This window comes from Saccopteryx leptura, chromosome 3 (assembly GCF_036850995.1).
Source record: "Saccopteryx leptura isolate mSacLep1 chromosome 3, mSacLep1_pri_phased_curated, whole genome shotgun sequence".
Classification (NCBI taxonomy): domain Eukaryota; kingdom Metazoa; phylum Chordata; class Mammalia; order Chiroptera; family Emballonuridae; genus Saccopteryx; species Saccopteryx leptura.
The window spans coordinates 231,142,434-231,160,014 of NC_089505.1; the positions used below are offsets into that span (position 1 = coordinate 231,142,434).

At 35.8% G+C, this 17,581-nt stretch overlaps 1 protein-coding gene, 1 non-coding gene and 1 pseudogene across 3 annotated transcripts in view; 1 reads left to right on the forward strand and 2 right to left on the reverse strand.

The window, feature by feature from the left end:
- The window catches only part of LRRTM4 (leucine rich repeat transmembrane neuronal 4), an 870,522-nt gene that overhangs the window by 715,468 nt on the left and 137,473 nt on the right, over positions 1-17,581 (reverse strand). The gene's annotated exons all lie outside the window — the stretch shown is intronic.
- The window catches only part of LOC136397380 (COP9 signalosome complex subunit 5-like), a 120,944-nt pseudogene that overhangs the window by 96,707 nt on the left and 6,656 nt on the right, over positions 1-17,581 (reverse strand).
- Positions 14,589-14,664, forward strand: TRNAS-GGA (transfer RNA serine (anticodon GGA)). Its single transcript has one exon. It is a non-coding gene; the product is annotated as a tRNA-Ser (tRNA).

Below are 17,581 nucleotides of genomic sequence, written 5' to 3' on the forward strand. Positions count from 1 at the left end.
AGTATTGTTTGATAATTGTTAGAAAGTGCTAAACCTGGAACACTACATGAGAAAAAGGCATATCAGTCAGCCTGATGAACAGGAGTTAGCTAGCGAGGAAGTGGGGAGTATTTGAGAAGTTCTCTCCAGGTAGAGGAATTAAGACATAAGAGATTCACTGTAAACTGGAATTTAATTTACAACAGATTAACTGGATTGGATAGCAGGGCCTAGGTCACCTAAGACTTTACCTTAAATTATTTACTAAGGGGTTTAAATTTTATCCAGTGGGTTCTGGAGAACCACTGACAAGTATGTAACAGGCAGGTCACTGTGATCAGATTTGCGTTTTAGAACAATCACTTTGCTACAGGGTGGAAAATGGATTGGAAGATGAAGAGATTAAACCCAGAGACAATTAGGAGGTAGTTGGAATTACTAGCGTCAGAACAGAACGATTATGGTCTAAAGAAAGGAGGTGGCCGCAAAATGGCTTGTTGATTGACTTGGTTTTGGGTTGACACTGAGGATGAATGAGCTTCCTAAAGTTCCAGAGTAGCCAGATTTATCAAATAAAAATAGCCTGACCTGTGGTGGCGCACTGGATAAAGCATTGACCTGGAAATGCTGAGGTCGCCGGTTTGAAACCCTGGGCTTGCCTGGTCAAGGCACATACGGGAGTTGATGCTTCCAGCTCCTCCCCACCTTCTCTCTCTCTGTCTCTCCTCTCTCTCTCTCTCTCTGTCTCTCCCTCTCCTCTCTAAAAAAAAAAAAAAAAAAAGAATAAATAAAAATAAATAAATAAATAAAATCTTAAAAAATATATAGGATGCCCCCAAAATGTGATATTAGATAAACAAATTAATATATTAATATAAACATGGGGACCTTATGCTACATAATTATACCTTGTTTATCTCATATTCACATTTAACCAGGTGTGTTGTATTTGTTTTTTTTATTGATTTGAGAGAGAGAGAGAGAGATAAACATCAATTTGTTGTTCCACTTAATTATGCTTTTTTTGGTTGATTCTCATGTGTGCCCTGATCGAGATTGAACCTGTAACCTTGGCATATAGGAAGGACACTCTAACCCAGTGTTTTTCAACCATCAGTCTGTAACAGAGTTAACCACTCCGATGTTGTATGAAGATTATATAGATGGGTCTAATTATAGTCTTTAATCATTGGGTCTATCATCTCCGTACAACATCAGGGTGGTAAACTCTTCTGCGACCTGCATGAGATTTCTGGAGAACAAGGACCAGTTCGTGGACTGGTAGTTGAAAACCATCACCTTAAATGATCCAACTTTCCTCCTAATTATTGCTACTTTTAAAATAATTAGATGCTTTGGGTTGTGTTTCATGACGTTTTCCAAGATGCAAGGATTTAATTTTGCTCATTATTATTTCATGTGTTTCATATCTTATAATTGATATTTATACTGAAACATTATTTTGAACATTATTAAAACTAGACCCCCCCCCCAAAAAAAAAACACTAGACCCATATTTTAAATCATTTAGATTCTATCATTAGGACATGTTTAATTTTGCTGGTTTATTTATTAAACCTGCTATGATTTGATTTATCCATTTTAGAGACTGTTGAAAATTTTAATGACCAATTAACACATCAAAGAGCCCAACAAACATGCATGCATCTGTGTATATGTACATGAGTCATGTGTCTATGCATGTGTATTCTACATTTAACTTCAATGGGAAAGTAGTTCAAAGCTGCTGAACTCAACAGATTTTGTTTATGCTCCCCTTATGGTGTTCATCAATTTTGAGCTTGCATTCAAGCTATTTATGTGGATTTCTGGTCTCCCTAAGATTTTTACAGATAGACATTGTGTTTAATTCATCTTTATATCTCCCACAGTGCCAACACACAGCTTTGCATACTGTGAGTACTTGTTAAATGTTAAATGAATGACAGAAAAAAAATAAATTTAGTTTACTTGACCCCTCAGTCCAGAAATTTTTTTATTAAAATGCAGTAAATGCAATCTTTACAAAAGCTGTTCCCCAGATCTTTTATTTCTTACTGATGTATTTTATTTCCCAAACGTTAAATTACTTTTTTAATCAATAAAGTATCATCTTTTACTGCAGATGTGAGGTTAAAAATGAATTTAAGATGAAAATAGAAAAGACTTGAGATTTATTTGCCTGCCTTGTGATTATCCAATCCTTCTATACTGTCCAATGAAGCACAACAGTATCAGTTTCTAATATAGCAACTTTACTGAAGTCTGAGAATGACTAAGAGCAAAAGCTTATTCCATAGAGGGTCTTCAGGGAACAGTGATGGCTTCAGAGTAGGCAACCAAAATGCTCCTTCCTACAGTATTCAAAGTTGATTGAAATAACCAAAGGTATATAAATATAGAGCAAATTTACATGGGCACTGTTAATAGGAAAGGAACACATTCATATTTTGAAACCCTCAAGAGATCATGGCTTCATTTAATAAAAATAGAACCTAACTAAATGGTTGCCATTTAGTTTCTGAAAAAAGCAATGCAAGCTGGTGCTAAATAAGTGGGAAAAGGCCAAAACAACTCCACAAACATGTCTTAGTTTAGAAAGGAGAGGACTGGAGGTGAAGAATGAAACAATTCTGCTTAGAAATTCCTTTGGCTATCTTAGATAAAAAAAATAGTTCTAAGTCAGCTGATCTGGAACAGAGTTCAAGAGTAAGAAAAGTTTGGCCACACCCAGTGATGAGATTCAGCTGGTTCACACAGGTTTTGCAGAACCAATACTTAATTTTTTTGTTGAGTTAGGTTAACTGGTTGTTAAAATGGCACTTTTAATCAGGGTTCTCTCTTAGGTGGGCACCGGGGCAGCTGCCCAATGTGGAAATCACAAATTTACATTCCTTACTCTTTAACGTTCATCTGCAGAACAGTGAATTCTAAGCACCTATAGTAATGTTCATTTTGTCCATAGGTGAAAAACATTTGATGGAACTATGCTTGTAATATTTATTTATTAATTTTATATATATCATTATGCCTTTGATGAAATACTACATTTTAATTCTCTTGTGTTTGTTACTTCAGTAAACAAACATATCGTAAAGAGAAAAAGTGCCAAACAACCAAAGGGTGACAAGCTGTCATTAAAAATATCTTAAATAACAGTGTTATTTTTTATTAGGTATTATTTAATACTTTTAATTAATATTTTAAAACTCGTATAGTCTAGTTTTGTACCTCTTTTATTGTTCTTATTTAAGTATTAAATGCATGAAATAATGAACTACCTTTTGGTATATCTCTTTTATACTTAAAATAGTCATTAAGGCAGTGAACCAGTTAAATTATTTAAAGCCCACCACTGGCCATGTCCCAGTGAAATCAGTAAAGTTCCACCTGACCAGGTGTTGGCGCAGTGGATATAGTGTCGGACTGGGATGCGGAGGACCCAGGTTCAAAACCTTGAGGTTACCAGCTTGAGTGCGGGCTCATCTGGTTTGAGCAAGGCTCACCAGCTTGAGCCCAAGGGCTGGCTTGAGCAAGGGGTCACTTACTCTGCTGTAGCCCCCCGGTCAAGGCACATATGAGAAAGCAATCAATGAACAACTAAGGTGCTGCAATAAAGAACTGATGCTTCTCATCTCTCTCCCTTCCTGTTTGTTTGTCCCTATGTATCCCTCTCTCTGTCTCTCTCTGTCTCTTTCACACAAAAAGAGAACGAAATCAGTGAAGTCCCAGTCTGAAAAGGGTTTCCCTTGATGTTCTCTATAGATCCTCTTTTGTCATTAGTAAGGACAAAAAAAGGGGCAGGGCATACCACTTCTTGTATGTGAACTACAGCTAAGTAGAACAGAAAATCTTGTCTCTAGAAGGACAAGGTTAAACAACATGGAGAAGAAAGTTGAGTTTCAAAGGATCCTACTGGAATTGCCCATGGCAAACTCTACTGTTTTGTTTCTAAATCACTGTCCAAAACAATTAAAATAAAATTAGTCACTTTTCCCTATCTGAATCTACAGAAGAAATATTTCACTAATAGATGTGCTAAGAGTGAAGAGATTTAAATTGTTCACTTACATTATTTTAAGGGGAAAATAAAACCATAAAGACCATTTTCCTTCTGCAATAATAAAAACAAATGAAACTATACTTTCTTTAATAAAGAAAATCAAGATAGTACTCATGAAGTAAGTGGTTTATAATATAAAGCTACAGAAACAGATAGTAGTTGTAAAAACTTGCCTTTCATTAAAATTATTTAAAAATATGGTTTGTCTGCAGAGAGGAAAGAAGAGTTTGGAAAAATGCACTGTGGCACACAAAAGGGGAAACATTTTGCTTCTCACTGTGCTGAAAACAGAAGAAAAAAATCCCCAGATTTTTTTTATTGGTATTCTGTTTTATTAACAATCTTAGTTAAATTATACCTGTATTAACATTGTTATTAAACACAGAAAAATCATAGGAATTATGATCACCTGATTACAAGGTTTGCAAGGTTGTGATCAACCTGGACCAAAATATCCTTTTAATGCCTTGTTAAGGCAGTTTTCCCTGAATCAAAGGAGAAATTCAAGTTTGATGTCCTGGGCAAAATGCCCCTGATAGAGATTTAAAACACTGTCATATAAAGGGAAAGCATGGACAGAGAAAGGCCCCTTTTTTTTTTGCCAGTGAGAATGTGAAAGTCCTATCTATGTCCTTTGACAATTACTAAATTATTAACAGACAAGGAAGCTCTGTCTATTGAATTACCTTTGTGATAAACTCAATTTTTGGAAACATTAAAAAGCAACTGAATTGGCCTGACCTGTGGTGGCGCAGTGGATAAAGCATCGACCTGGAAATGCTGAGGTCGCCAGTTCGAAACCCTGGGCTTGCCTGGTCAAGGCACATACGGGAGTTGATGCTTCCTGCTCCTCCCCCCTTCTCTCTCTCTCTCTCTCTCCTTTCTAAAATGAATAATAATAAAAAAAAGCAACTGAATTATTTATTTAAATTATATATTTATTTTTCTTATTTTTCTAAAAGAGATGATAAACAGCAAATGACTACCAAAATGTTGCTCCCAAAAATAACTACTCTCATTTTCAGAAACCAAAGCATTTCAAGCCCAATTTTAGCCTGGAGCTAGAAGGGGTAAATGAAGCAGTATGGGATCTCTTCCATTCATAGGCACTGGCCATACTTAAACCTGCCCTGGAGATATGGTCTCTTGGGGTAACTAATTCTTTTATTTTTAGCCACTTAATCAGATTAAAATATGATAATTTGAATTCAAACCTGTAGATAACATTCACTTTTCTCAAAACACAACTGTTCCCAAAGAAGGATGAGATGTTTTGTAGTGCAGATAAAATTGATGACTACTGATTAAAAATGTGTTCAACGTTTTAAACCTACTGATAGTTTTTCCACAGTGCATGTTCTAAGTAGGAAGAAATTGAGATTCACATGTGTAAGTTTCTGGGCTAATTAACAGCTTCATTTTTGTTATGGATCTCAATCAATTGACCAGTGTTTGCATTACTGTATTATGTCTCACTTACTGTACTATGTCTGAATTTGAGTCTAATTTTCCAGGTTCTATAAAACATAATTTATTAAAAACAGAATAATTTAAAAAAATAAAGGAGGAAAATAAGAATGAGAGAATTTTGAAGAGAGGAAGGGAAAGAGGAAGGAAGCAAGTAAAAGTGAACTAAATAAAAACAGCTGTCAGGTGTGTCTAGGGTCTACATTAGTGAAAATTTCTTTGCGTGAATCACATGAGGCACATACACATGATGTAGTCTTCTCCTAGGAAATAAGAAACAACCTCAAATCCTCTTAGAACCCAAGATATATAGATTACAGATTTCTTTTTTTATGACACACTAAATCAATGAATATAATTATAAGAGTTTAAAGAAAAACAGTGTGTCATATTTTTATGTTCAGCAAGATAGCTGACAGTAAGTAATTGACTGGTAAGACCAAGTACCCTGCACTCCAGTTGCTTCCTAAACATCACATAGAACAATAAAATGCTTAAGTGTCATTGTTGCTGTTAGTGTTAAGCAACAAGGTCAATTGAAATCAATGTCTGAATATATGTTTCTTAGGAGAAGGCTGTTTATACATAGAAGATAGTGCATTACTACTGTCTTATCTTATTGCTATCCTTCATTTTACTCACGGGTAGGTTATGCAGCGCAGGAACCTCTGACCTGTGGTTTCCAGTACAGCAAGGCACAATGATAAACAGATGGACTGACTCTTTGATTTTCTTATTCATTTAAAAAATGTTTACTGCATGTGCAATATATGCTGAGAGCTAAATAAAGGCAATTTAACCACCTTTTCTTTTTCTCAAGGTTCTTTTTACATGCTGTCTAGCTGATTATCAAAATAAGTATATAAGGTCATTTTAAAATATTTTATATGCATAGTTAATGTGTATCAAGTGCAGTAAGAACTCCCATCTTATAATAAGTTATGAAATGAAGAATGGAACTCAAGTTTTCTGATTCCATATTTTATGGCCATGGCTTGTATTACCTCAGTATCTTATAAACAGGAGGTAGGGGAAGACCTCAAAGACTGATTTCTGCTAATTAAATGCACACATCAGCAGATAATGAATCAGAGAAAAGATAAGAAAAGGCATTTTAAAGAGACTTGATGGCTCACAGGCAAGCAGGATGTGATTATAACCAGATCAAATTATTTAACATCTCTAAAATTTAATGCATCTCTCTAAGGGGCTGTAATCACTTGCAGGGAAGAGGATACAAAGGAAATGCACCAAAGAATCTCTACAATGCTCAAACTGTGCTGGGCTATGAGATGCCCTGGTCCAAGAATTTGATTTGTCTCTTCTGTCTTTTTTTTTTTTTTGGTGTGTGTGTGTGTGTGTGTGTGTGTGTGTGTGTGTGTGTGAGAGAGAGAGAGAGAGAGAGAGAGAGAGAGAGAGAGAAAGAGAGAGAGAGAGAGATAGGGACAGACAGACAGGAAGGAAGAGATGAGATCAACCATATTTGCAGCACCTTAGTTATTCATTGATTGCTTTCTCATGTGTGCATTGACTGGGGGGCTCCAGCCGAGCCACTGACCCCTTGCTCAAGCCAGCGACCTTGGGCTTCAAGCCAACAACCTTTGTCTCAAGCCAGTGACCATGAGGTCATGTCTACGATTCCATGTTCAAGCTGGTGAGGCCATGCTCATTCCAGGCAAGCCCACACTCAAGACCACAACTTCAAGATTTCTAACCTGGGTTCTCAGCATTCCAGGCCGATGCTCTATCCACTGTTCTACCACCTGGTCAGGCTGACTCTTCTGTCTCTGTAAACATTCTTTGTATGAAAGTATCCTTAGTTTAACTTATGCAAATACCACTTAACTTTTAAACTCATACTTTCTTTTATTCCTGATTCTATGCTAAATAAACAAGACTTATGCATGTGATCATGTTTCCATGTGCTGGACCAAACATGCTATCCTCTTCTTAGTAAAGTTTCAAACTGACATCTTGTGTATAGTTTTGCTTTCTACACTCCTTGCCTATTTTGAGACTCTGCAACAAGTACAATATATATGACTTCACTGGCAGTGTTGGTTTCCACCAGAAATTACTAGGCTAGCATTAGAGCTTTCGTCCCAGTCTCATGAGCTTCATTTAGACAAGTCAAATACCAGGTGACACATCTATTCCTGAGGAGGTGCTGACAAGTTTCTAAGGCTACCAGGTTTAAAGCCAGACTTGGGAATGTGGCAATTCCCTGTTTGTCATGGTACTCATCAGGCTTGCGTGAAGCCAGCTGGCTGGTCTGCCTCAGAAGCAGCTCCTACTTCCTGGTGCCCTAGTTTGAACTTCTAAATCTTCTATTTCTGCATAAATTTACAAACATTTTTGCCAACGTAAATCGTGTACTTCTAATTGCCTTATGACTTAAGGAAATGTTTTTCTTGCAAAGGAACTATTTATTTTACATAACCTCATCAATTTACAACACACTGTGTTAAGGGGTAGTGTATAATGGTAATAAAACAGGTATAGAGCATCTTCATGGAAACCTATGAAGCCAGATATATTTAGGATCTCAGAATATTTTAGATTTTTAGAAAGATAATTAAGCACATATTCTGGATATTTTATACTATATCTCAGAGGGTCCAAGATATACCCTATAATCAAATGCAGTAATACTTTTCAGATAAATATAAGAACATCTATAGCAAATGGATGAATTAAAGGTTAAAAAGAGTACCACATAGGTTTAAGTCAAATTTTGATATCAAATAAAATATAAAACAGCTTTTGGTTTTTAGAATGCATGGACTTCAGTATTGTGGATAAGAAATTATAGACCATTAATAATAATCAATAAGCATTTAGTGAGTTCTCAATACATTTTCACAGTAATTATATGAATTAGGTAGTTCCTAATTGTCTATATAAATAATGAGGAATCAGACATCAAAAAACATTTCAGAGATTTGTCCAAAGTCATGCAGTTGGTAAGTTTCTGTCAACATAATAATAATCAGTGCCTTATCCTAAAACATGACTTTATATTAACTCCAAAAGGGAAATCGGAAAAGATGTGCAAGTCTTTTTTTCTCCTCCTTACTCTGTCTACTTAGAAGTAGCTAAAAGTATAGAGCATGGAGTCAGACAACTAGATTAAAAGCTATCTCAGAAAACTTGGGAAAAGGCATTTCAAATTCTCTAATGTGACCTTATGAAAGGGTAGACTAATGGTTCCTATAATGTCATACTGTTAAGATTACTAAGTAAGATAATGTCAGGTGGCATGGCACAGTGAGTGTTCACAACTTGTCAGCTGCTTCCCCACTGCCCCTACAAGATTTAAGAAGCTCATGAGGCTCACACTGCTTGCTTTCCATCCTCATCCCAGGCCTCATCAGTGCTCCCAAAAGACTGGATGACAAGCTGCAAAATTCTTCTTTTTCTTGGTCAAACAAACACACTTCCTCAGTATTCCCATGACATACCCAATCTCAAGAAAATGATATAGTTTGAACTTGGACACATGCCCCCATTATCTGCTATACACAATCTAACTTGAGACCCTCTCCCAGACGCTTCCTCTGGCTCTCAAAATATTTCCTCATCAGCAGATTCTCTCAATTTCTTCTCTGAATATCTTTTTTTTATGGAAGCACACTGCCCTTGAAACAAAAAATGGATTCCTCAAAAATCCATTCAAGAAGCAGCTATTTTTCCTTTGTTTATTTCTCATTCCAATTCACATGGGACCTGAAGGTATGTAGAGCTTTTTCTTGTTACTTCTAGACCACAGAAAATATAGGACTCATCAGAAGATTGCATGTACATCCTCTCCCCACAGAAAACTCTTACTCTTAACTTCTCTCCTGTTATGGGATAATGATCTTTCTGTTATGAACAAGAGGCTCTCTCTTCTAGCAAACTCAAAAACCTAAATCAGAATTTTTCTCAATCTTTTCTGCTTCACCAAGTTTTCCTTTTCAGTTGGATAATTTATATCAGCATATATACTTGCTATAATATTTTCAACATTTACCAAAAATGGGGTGAGGGATGATTGGGGAAACAGCTGTGTTAGGCCCGTTCTCTTGTACTTTGCCTGAATAGTGTGTGAGCACATGGCAGTGCCATGTGTGCATAGTCTATGTAAGGTTACGGGTACTTTGACTCAGGGCGAATTGTGGATCGCAGATTGCTTGGCCACCACTGCGAGGGGCTGTTTTGCCGTTAGTTTGCCTGCTGCCATGAGAAGCGGTTTTCCCCTGCTGGTATGCTTCTCTGACTTGGAGAGACTTATTAAACGGGAATGGCCACCGCTCTCCAGCTCCACAGTTTCTCTACCATCTTCCAGAATCCAATGTGACACTGCCTGGCCTCGGACACCGACATTACAAGGATGCTGCTTGTTTCTGTACCTTCCCAGCCATTTCCCTATTCTCTGTTCTATTATGTCAGCAAAACTCTCCTGGAATAATTTGTAAACATGACCTCGACTTTATTTCTCTCATGCTCTCTTGAACTTCACCCACAATTCCACAGAAACTGTCAAAGTTATGCCTGTGGCCAATCCTCCATCCTCCTTTATAACCGGCCTCCCAGTATGACCATGTTGATCATATTCTGGAAACACACTCTTGACTTGGTGGCATAATGCTATATTCTTCCTTTATTTTCCCCATCATGAGTATTCACCTTTCCACAACTTCTTTATTTGCTCTATTGCTTACTGCTGAGTAACTGACCCTACAAATTGCTCTAATGCCTACAGTTAAGTAATTGGCCCTATAATTTGCCCTCATGCCTACAGCTGAGGATTTGGCCCTAAAATTTACCTTGCTTCCAAAACAAAAATGCTTAGAACTATCATCGACTTTCTTTTTCATCTCACAGCCTATCAATTAGCATGCATAGGTAGTTTATATCTCAAAAAAACAAACAAACAAAACCAAACATTTTCTACTACCTGTAAAGCATTTTCTGAGTGCAAGCCCCAAATACTCACCTAGATGATTGAACCCTGCTCCTTTTCTTGCTCCTTTCCCCATGGTTTTGTCTCATGTTTCTATAGAGAGGAACTTGCTGAAAATCCCCATAAAGTATTTACTCATTAGCATACAGTCTATAAAAAGCTTATATGACCTTTAAAAGATGCCTATACCTATTTATTGAATATCTACCATTTTCAGGGCTTTTATATTATGATGGTAGATAGGAAAAACCCAATTTTTTTGCTCATAAAAAGGTTATACTTTTATACTTCCTACAGGTTACTATCCTAATTGAGGTCAATGTTAGTAATTCTTAGATTTTTATAAGATTTTTATGTTTCACTCTCTTTAAGCCATTCCTCACACTGAACCATACAAATCCTTCTGAAGTACAAAATAATCATACCATTTTTGTGCTGAAAACCTTCTACCAACTAGCTTTAAACCTTCTACTGGTAAGCTTTAAAGTCCCTAACATAATTAAAGGAAACTCTTGATAATTACTTTGCCTTTCCATCCTGACCTTTTTAATACCATTCTTTCATGAATCACCCCCAGGCTCCAAGGGGGAAAACAACAATAACAAAAACAAAAAATAGTTTTGAACTGCCATCTTGGTTTTAGGGCTGTAGTTCTACTGAACTACTTTTTTGCCTTTTGATTACTATCTCTTATTCTACAGATATATATTGAAAATAGTTAGTCTGCCCAAGATACTTCTTACATCTTGTGAAAATAAACAAAGGAAACACAAATCAAAATGGAGTCAGGAAATCATGAAGAAAGGGCTCTCATGCATATACTATTCACTGTGGCTTGCAGACCCTAGCAGAAAGAAAGAATGTTCTTCTGACCTAGCAACAAACTACCCACTGATTGCAGTAAAAAAAAAAACCTGCCACAATCCTCCCAGTTTTTTCTTAAAACCTAATAAAACGAGCCTTCACTTTGTCTCTTTTATTTGCCCTATGATTCCCTGCAGTTTGCCTGTACCCAGTTTTAATTCTTCTGCTTTTCCGAAATAAACTTATTTTGGCTAAATAAACTTATTTGGCTAAAGACTTTATTATTTCATTTTTAAGGTCATCACTTTTTTTTTATTTTTGTTTTTTATTTTGATAAACCCCGTTTTAAGGTCTGTCAGAATTCCATAGCAGCAGAAAGCCTATTATAGTCCACATAAGTTGAGTGGTTTACTTTCCCATGTGTAGCAACAATACCCTGAGCATGAACCCAAGAGTAATTTATTGCTACTTATTGGCATGTCAATGCCAAGACTGAAACTGCTTTGAGTCCAGAAACTGTGTGTTGCTTCAGCTAGATTTCTAGTACTTAGTACAGTATAGTATTTGGAGTAGTATGAGTATTTAATATTTACATAAAGAGGGGATAAATAAATGAATGAATGATGAATAAGATAATGAAATTTGGAAAGGCTTCAATATATAAAATTAATATATTTATGTTTAAATGTAAAGTTTTTAAAGTTAATCATTAAATATTCAGGTTATTACACAGTTCCACTCCTATGACAGTGACATAACCCAGATTTTGGTATAAGTTGAAACATACCCTAGCCTAAGTCACTTACCTATCCTAACACAGTTGTAAAATCATAATCTAGAAAATAAAAACAAAAATAAGCCACAGAGAAAGTAAAAGGACATAAATATACTGTACCATACACTGTACTGTATTAACAAAAAAAAAGAAAGTAAAAAAAATTTGTTATCTTTATTCCTGTGGCTGGCTTGCACACTGGAAGGGGCATTGCAAGGTGGGAGAGAGTGACCTATAGGGAGGAGGAAGCTGGAGAGGCAGGAGAACCTGCAGGAGGTTCTAGAAATACTGGGTCAGGTGATTTAAGATTGTCTAAGGAACATGCAGGAGACACTGGAGATGATTCTACCTGTACTACAGGTGTTTCCTCTCAAAAAGAAGCTGATATAGAGGGTAGAGAATCCAGTTGCAGGCCTCTCTACCTTCTTAAGGAAGTGTTCCAAGTGAGTCTGGAAGGTTGATGACTTCTTCTCTTTCAAAACCTACCTATAGCTTTGTAAGGCATTCATAACAGCTCTGTAGACCTTACTGAATCTGTCATCGCTGGGGCCTTTAGCCTGAAAATTTTCCAACCCATTCTTTACCATAAAAGAACCTTCTGCCAAACCCTTGGTAATAAATCTCTTGGGCTCTGGGATTCCTATCTCTTACTCTTCAGTTGCTTCTCCAGCTGAATGAGGGCCTCAGCAGACAGCTCCTCTTCATGTGATGCCAGTAGCTCTGTGACATCCTCAGTCTCTACCTCCAAATTAAGCTGTCTACCTATGGCAACAACCTTCTCTGTTACAGCTTCCACTGACTCCTCAAAGCCATGGAAGTCATACACAAGCTGGGAGCACACACCATTGAAGTTTGCTCACCTCACTTCATTTTAGGCAAAAGAAACGAAACTAGTTCACCCACAATGTCCATAAGTACAATGCTAATGGTGTAAACCAAAACACTCACATCTCAATATTTTAAAGTTTTTATGGGAGTTAGAGTCATAAGCTCAAAATGTCGTTATGTCAAGACTGTCGTAACCCAAAGACCCCAGTATTGAACTTTTCTTTTTCATTTTCTTTTTGCTTTATTTAGTAAGTACTTAATAGTTGATCTCTATCTGCTCAGAAGTGAGGCTGGGACGTGGTAGGTCCTAGATAATTGTAAGATAATTGGCAGGTCTTAGGTAATTGGGTAGGTCTTAGAGAATTCTTCCCTCCAAATCTTGTTCTCTGTCTATGCTCAGATTTGTGTCACATTTTGCTATCGTTATCTTGAAATTTAATCCTACCCTAAACCTGACTCTATTATGCAGTGGCAAACACAAAATATAAGTAATTGTTGTTGTTGCTTTAATAGATCAGTGTGTCTTTTTTTCCCATTTATGAGAAACACACACATATTTTAGGAAATGAAATTGGATTAAGGGATTTTCTATTTTACTTACTAAGAGGAAGAAAAAAGTTTATTATACTTCTTTTAATCATTTTATAAAATGTCTTATGGATAAATACAACACAAAGAAATTTATTATAATTTTAAAAAATTCATCTTGCCATTCTATGCAAGTCAGTTGCAATCATAAGTTGCTTTGCATAGGTAAATAAGACAATTCCATTCCTATTCTAATGTATTGTTTCATATAGAAGAATAGTCCTTAGATTAGCTCTTATTACAAAAAAAATGTTGAATGATGGTGTTCTGATTCAGCAAATCACTCTACTTTAAAATTTGGTCAAGTTACAGAAATAAAAAGCATATTTGAAAATGTTGGGATTATGTTCTGGAAAAAAGCCCATTCTTCTGTTGTTACTATCTCTAATTTCCCCATTATCTCTTTACAAATGGGTCGTACTTTATATAGGCAAAGGTTTTGTATTTTTGTTTGTTTGTTTGTTTTAATTTGATGTGTCATCATTTAAAAGTAGTAATATTGTAATTTGTATAAAATATTAAGACTTTTTCTACTGGATACTACATTTAAAAAACATTTAAATCATTTAAAAGCAAGGGTAAATTTTTCCCTTAAGTTAACTAAATTGGCAAAAAGCCCCAACAACTTAGAAGTAGAAGAAATGCTGGGAGTGTATACTAGCTGAATACACTGCTTAACAAATTTACCACAATGATAGTTTGTATTCTGATTGCCTCAGGTTAGGGAATTATCAAATGGATTAAAGAGACTTGGAGTTTTCTTTGAACATCATCATAAATTCCGAATTCTATAAAATATAGTTAAACCATAGCCATATTCATCTAACCCAACATATTATGCTATCTGCTTATCTCACAGGGGTGGTGGGAAAGCTAATTAAAACGGCCACAGGAAACTTCTAAATAAGTAGCTGCATAAAACAAGTTAAAAAAATAGCAGTTTTAGTTAAGCAACAGGAATTATTTGGCATCTTGAATTTAATGTTTCCAATGTTTTCCGTGAACACTTTATTAAAAAGGAAGAGCTCCTCCTTTTTAAATCATTAAACTTTCACATTATTGGTAAATGTGATGCCACTTTATAAGCTAAATTTATAAATTGACTAAACACTCTACAGTGTTACTAAATAGCAGGTGTGGCCCTGGCCGGTTGGCTCAGTGGTAGAGCGTCGGCCTGGAGAGCAGAAGTCCCGGGTTCGATTCCCGGCCAGGGCACACAGGAGAAGCGCCCATCTGCTTCTCCACCCCTCTCCCTCTCCTTCCTCTCTGTCTCTCTCTTCCCCTCCCGCAGCCAAGGCTCCATTGGAGCAAAGATGGCCCGGGCACTGGGGATGGCTCCTTGGCCTCTGCCCCAGGCACTAGAGTGGCTCTGGCCGCAACAGAGCGATGCCCCAGAGGGGCAGAGCATTGCCTCCTGGTGGGCGTGCCGGGTGGATCCCGGTCGGGCGCATGCGGGAGTCTGTCTGACTGTCTCTCCCCATTTCCAGCTTCAGAAAAACACACAAAAAAACACCCCAAAACAAACAAAAAAATAAATAGCAGGTGTAAGCCATGATTTAAATGACCCTTATAATGTAATTTTTAAAGTCTAATATAAAAACTCAGTTTCTACAGATGTTTGAGTTGAAAGCTTCCACTTATCAGTCTCACTCTAATTGCAACCAAATTAATGCAATTTCCTTTGATTTATAGGCAAAATGTTAATTTTTATTTGGCTGCTCTTCTGAGAATTATATAGAGGCAAACTTTACTTTAAAATTTTTACCATTCAAAACTATGGTTGCAGTGAAGGAAGCTCTTAAACTTCCTAGAGTCAGGTAAAGTGGGCAACCTCTTACCACAACAGACCCTTTAAAACCTTGTTCCCATTCTAATGTGAAATAACTGGAAAAATATATTGTCCAATGCACAGGGAGAAATAAACACTTTTTCAGGCTATTGATGCATAGCCTACAGTTAACTATATTATAAAGTTGGTCATTAAAACCAATCTTTTAAATAGAATTTTTCTAGGTATAGAGAAAGAATTTATCCCTCACACCTGGATTATTGAGTTTATTTGCAGTCAAATGTAAATCTCACCAAGAATAACTCACAAAGATTTGGTATCTGCTTGTTTGCTTTGTGGTATTCATTAGGACAAAGGCATGCATACATGAATGCAATTTTCCATGTCCCTTTATGAGAACAATTTGAGAGAAGAACAAGGAAAATAATGCTTGGTTAGGAAAGTATAGAATTTATATAAACTAAGTAAATTTACATTTATATTATGTTTGGAATACACCCAGAAATATTGTTTTATATGTGTAAATTGTAATCCCTGCATAAAAATCTTGAGAGCTGACACTCTAATTACTATATTTTGGTTCCAGAGTAACAAATACTCTAGAGAGTGAAGCTTTAAAGCTGGACCAAAGCACATCTACTTTTGAAGCACATTGTTTTAAGTTTTAGTTGTTAGTTTATGTTTGTTTTGGTGGCTAAGGTCATTGGTAAATCTTGACAAGAACCCTGAGAGAAAATCATACATGTGCAATTTCAAGGACTGCAAGCAGTTTTGCCTACTACTCCCAGCACTACTTCAATGCCTCCAAAATTGTCTGTGAACACCAGCACAGGCTCTTTGCCAAAGCATGACTGAATAATCTCTCTTTGATCTCGGTCTGAGTTTTGAAGACATACTGATAATTAAATAACCTGACATTTTTTATTTTTGTCCAAACCCATAGCTTGCTCTTCTACCCTTGGTAAGTTTCAGATAGAAATTTGTAAATCTTAGTCTATAGGTATTTTGACAAACATTTGACAAATATTTATCAGCCCTTGTTAGAAAATATATTATTTATAAATATTTTCCCTTCTGAAATCAGTTTTCTTCATTGCTATCTTTTATTCCTATTCTTTAATCTCGCCTCCTAATGAGAAGATTTTTTTTCTTGCTACATTTGGTTTTTTTAAGAGTATGTTCTGTGCCTTGTACATAATATCCCTTCATGATGCTTTCTAATCTCATGGAATTAGGATATTTGCTCTCATATCTGCTACTGAATTTTATCTCCCAATTTAATGATTCTTTGTTAATAGTCCTATATTTATCATGGTTTAAAATATTTAACCTGACATACATTTTTATAGAACATATTGTATCAGATTATAAACCACAACTTGCAATAACTCATTAAGAAAATCTGCTACTAATTAGGACTTTCAGCTATCTGTTAAGTTTAGCATTTAAATCCCTAAGAAATAAAATATAAAATTTATACTCAATTTGCTCACAAATAATTCTCATTATGTATTTTTTTCAGAAAAATAAATAATTTTAACAACTAAACCACTTTCTGCTATGTTCATCCAAATTGCCAGTGCGCCCGGCATGTATCCTGAAGCCTCCCCAGCCTCTTGGCAATGTCAGGTTTTTCTCCCCTGTTAGCCTCTGATTTCCGGTTGTGTTTTTTGGTACTCTACTATAATTGCTTTTTTATTTCTCTCTATCCCCCATTATTCTGAAGCTCTTAATAAGAAGAAATTATGCCCATAGTAAATCCCTAGAGTCTAATACAGGTGTTACAGTTTCTGCTTAATAAGTATGTCGCATGAAAATATTAATATCAATTAAAGAGTCAATTAAGAAAATATGTAATGAATCACATATGCATAATCCACAGTCTACTGGCACTAATTATTTGCACTTTTTGAGAAAATATAATTGAGTCAACTTCTATCAGGAAAAATATAGCTGTTTTTATCTAATCATACAAATAAAATTCTTCCTTCTTGAAAAATATTTGTTTGTTTTTAAATTGAACATTGTATCCTGCTATGTGTGATTTTCATCAAGACAGTTAATGGCAGGAAAAAAAGACAATAATTTTTATTCTCCATGGAATTATTATGTGAATTAAATATAATAAATATGAAAGAGTGTTTGATGCGCAGTATCATTTAACCAACTGGAAGTCTTTTGTTTATCTTTTAGGTTGTATAGTTTGTGTGCATGTGTGTGTGTCTGTGAGAGAGAGCACATGCATGTATGTCTTACTTCAGAAAAAGGAAAAAGAAACTAAAAAAAGACAAATAACTGGAAAATTTCTTTAAATAAAGAATACCATTTCATTAGCTCTTGCTC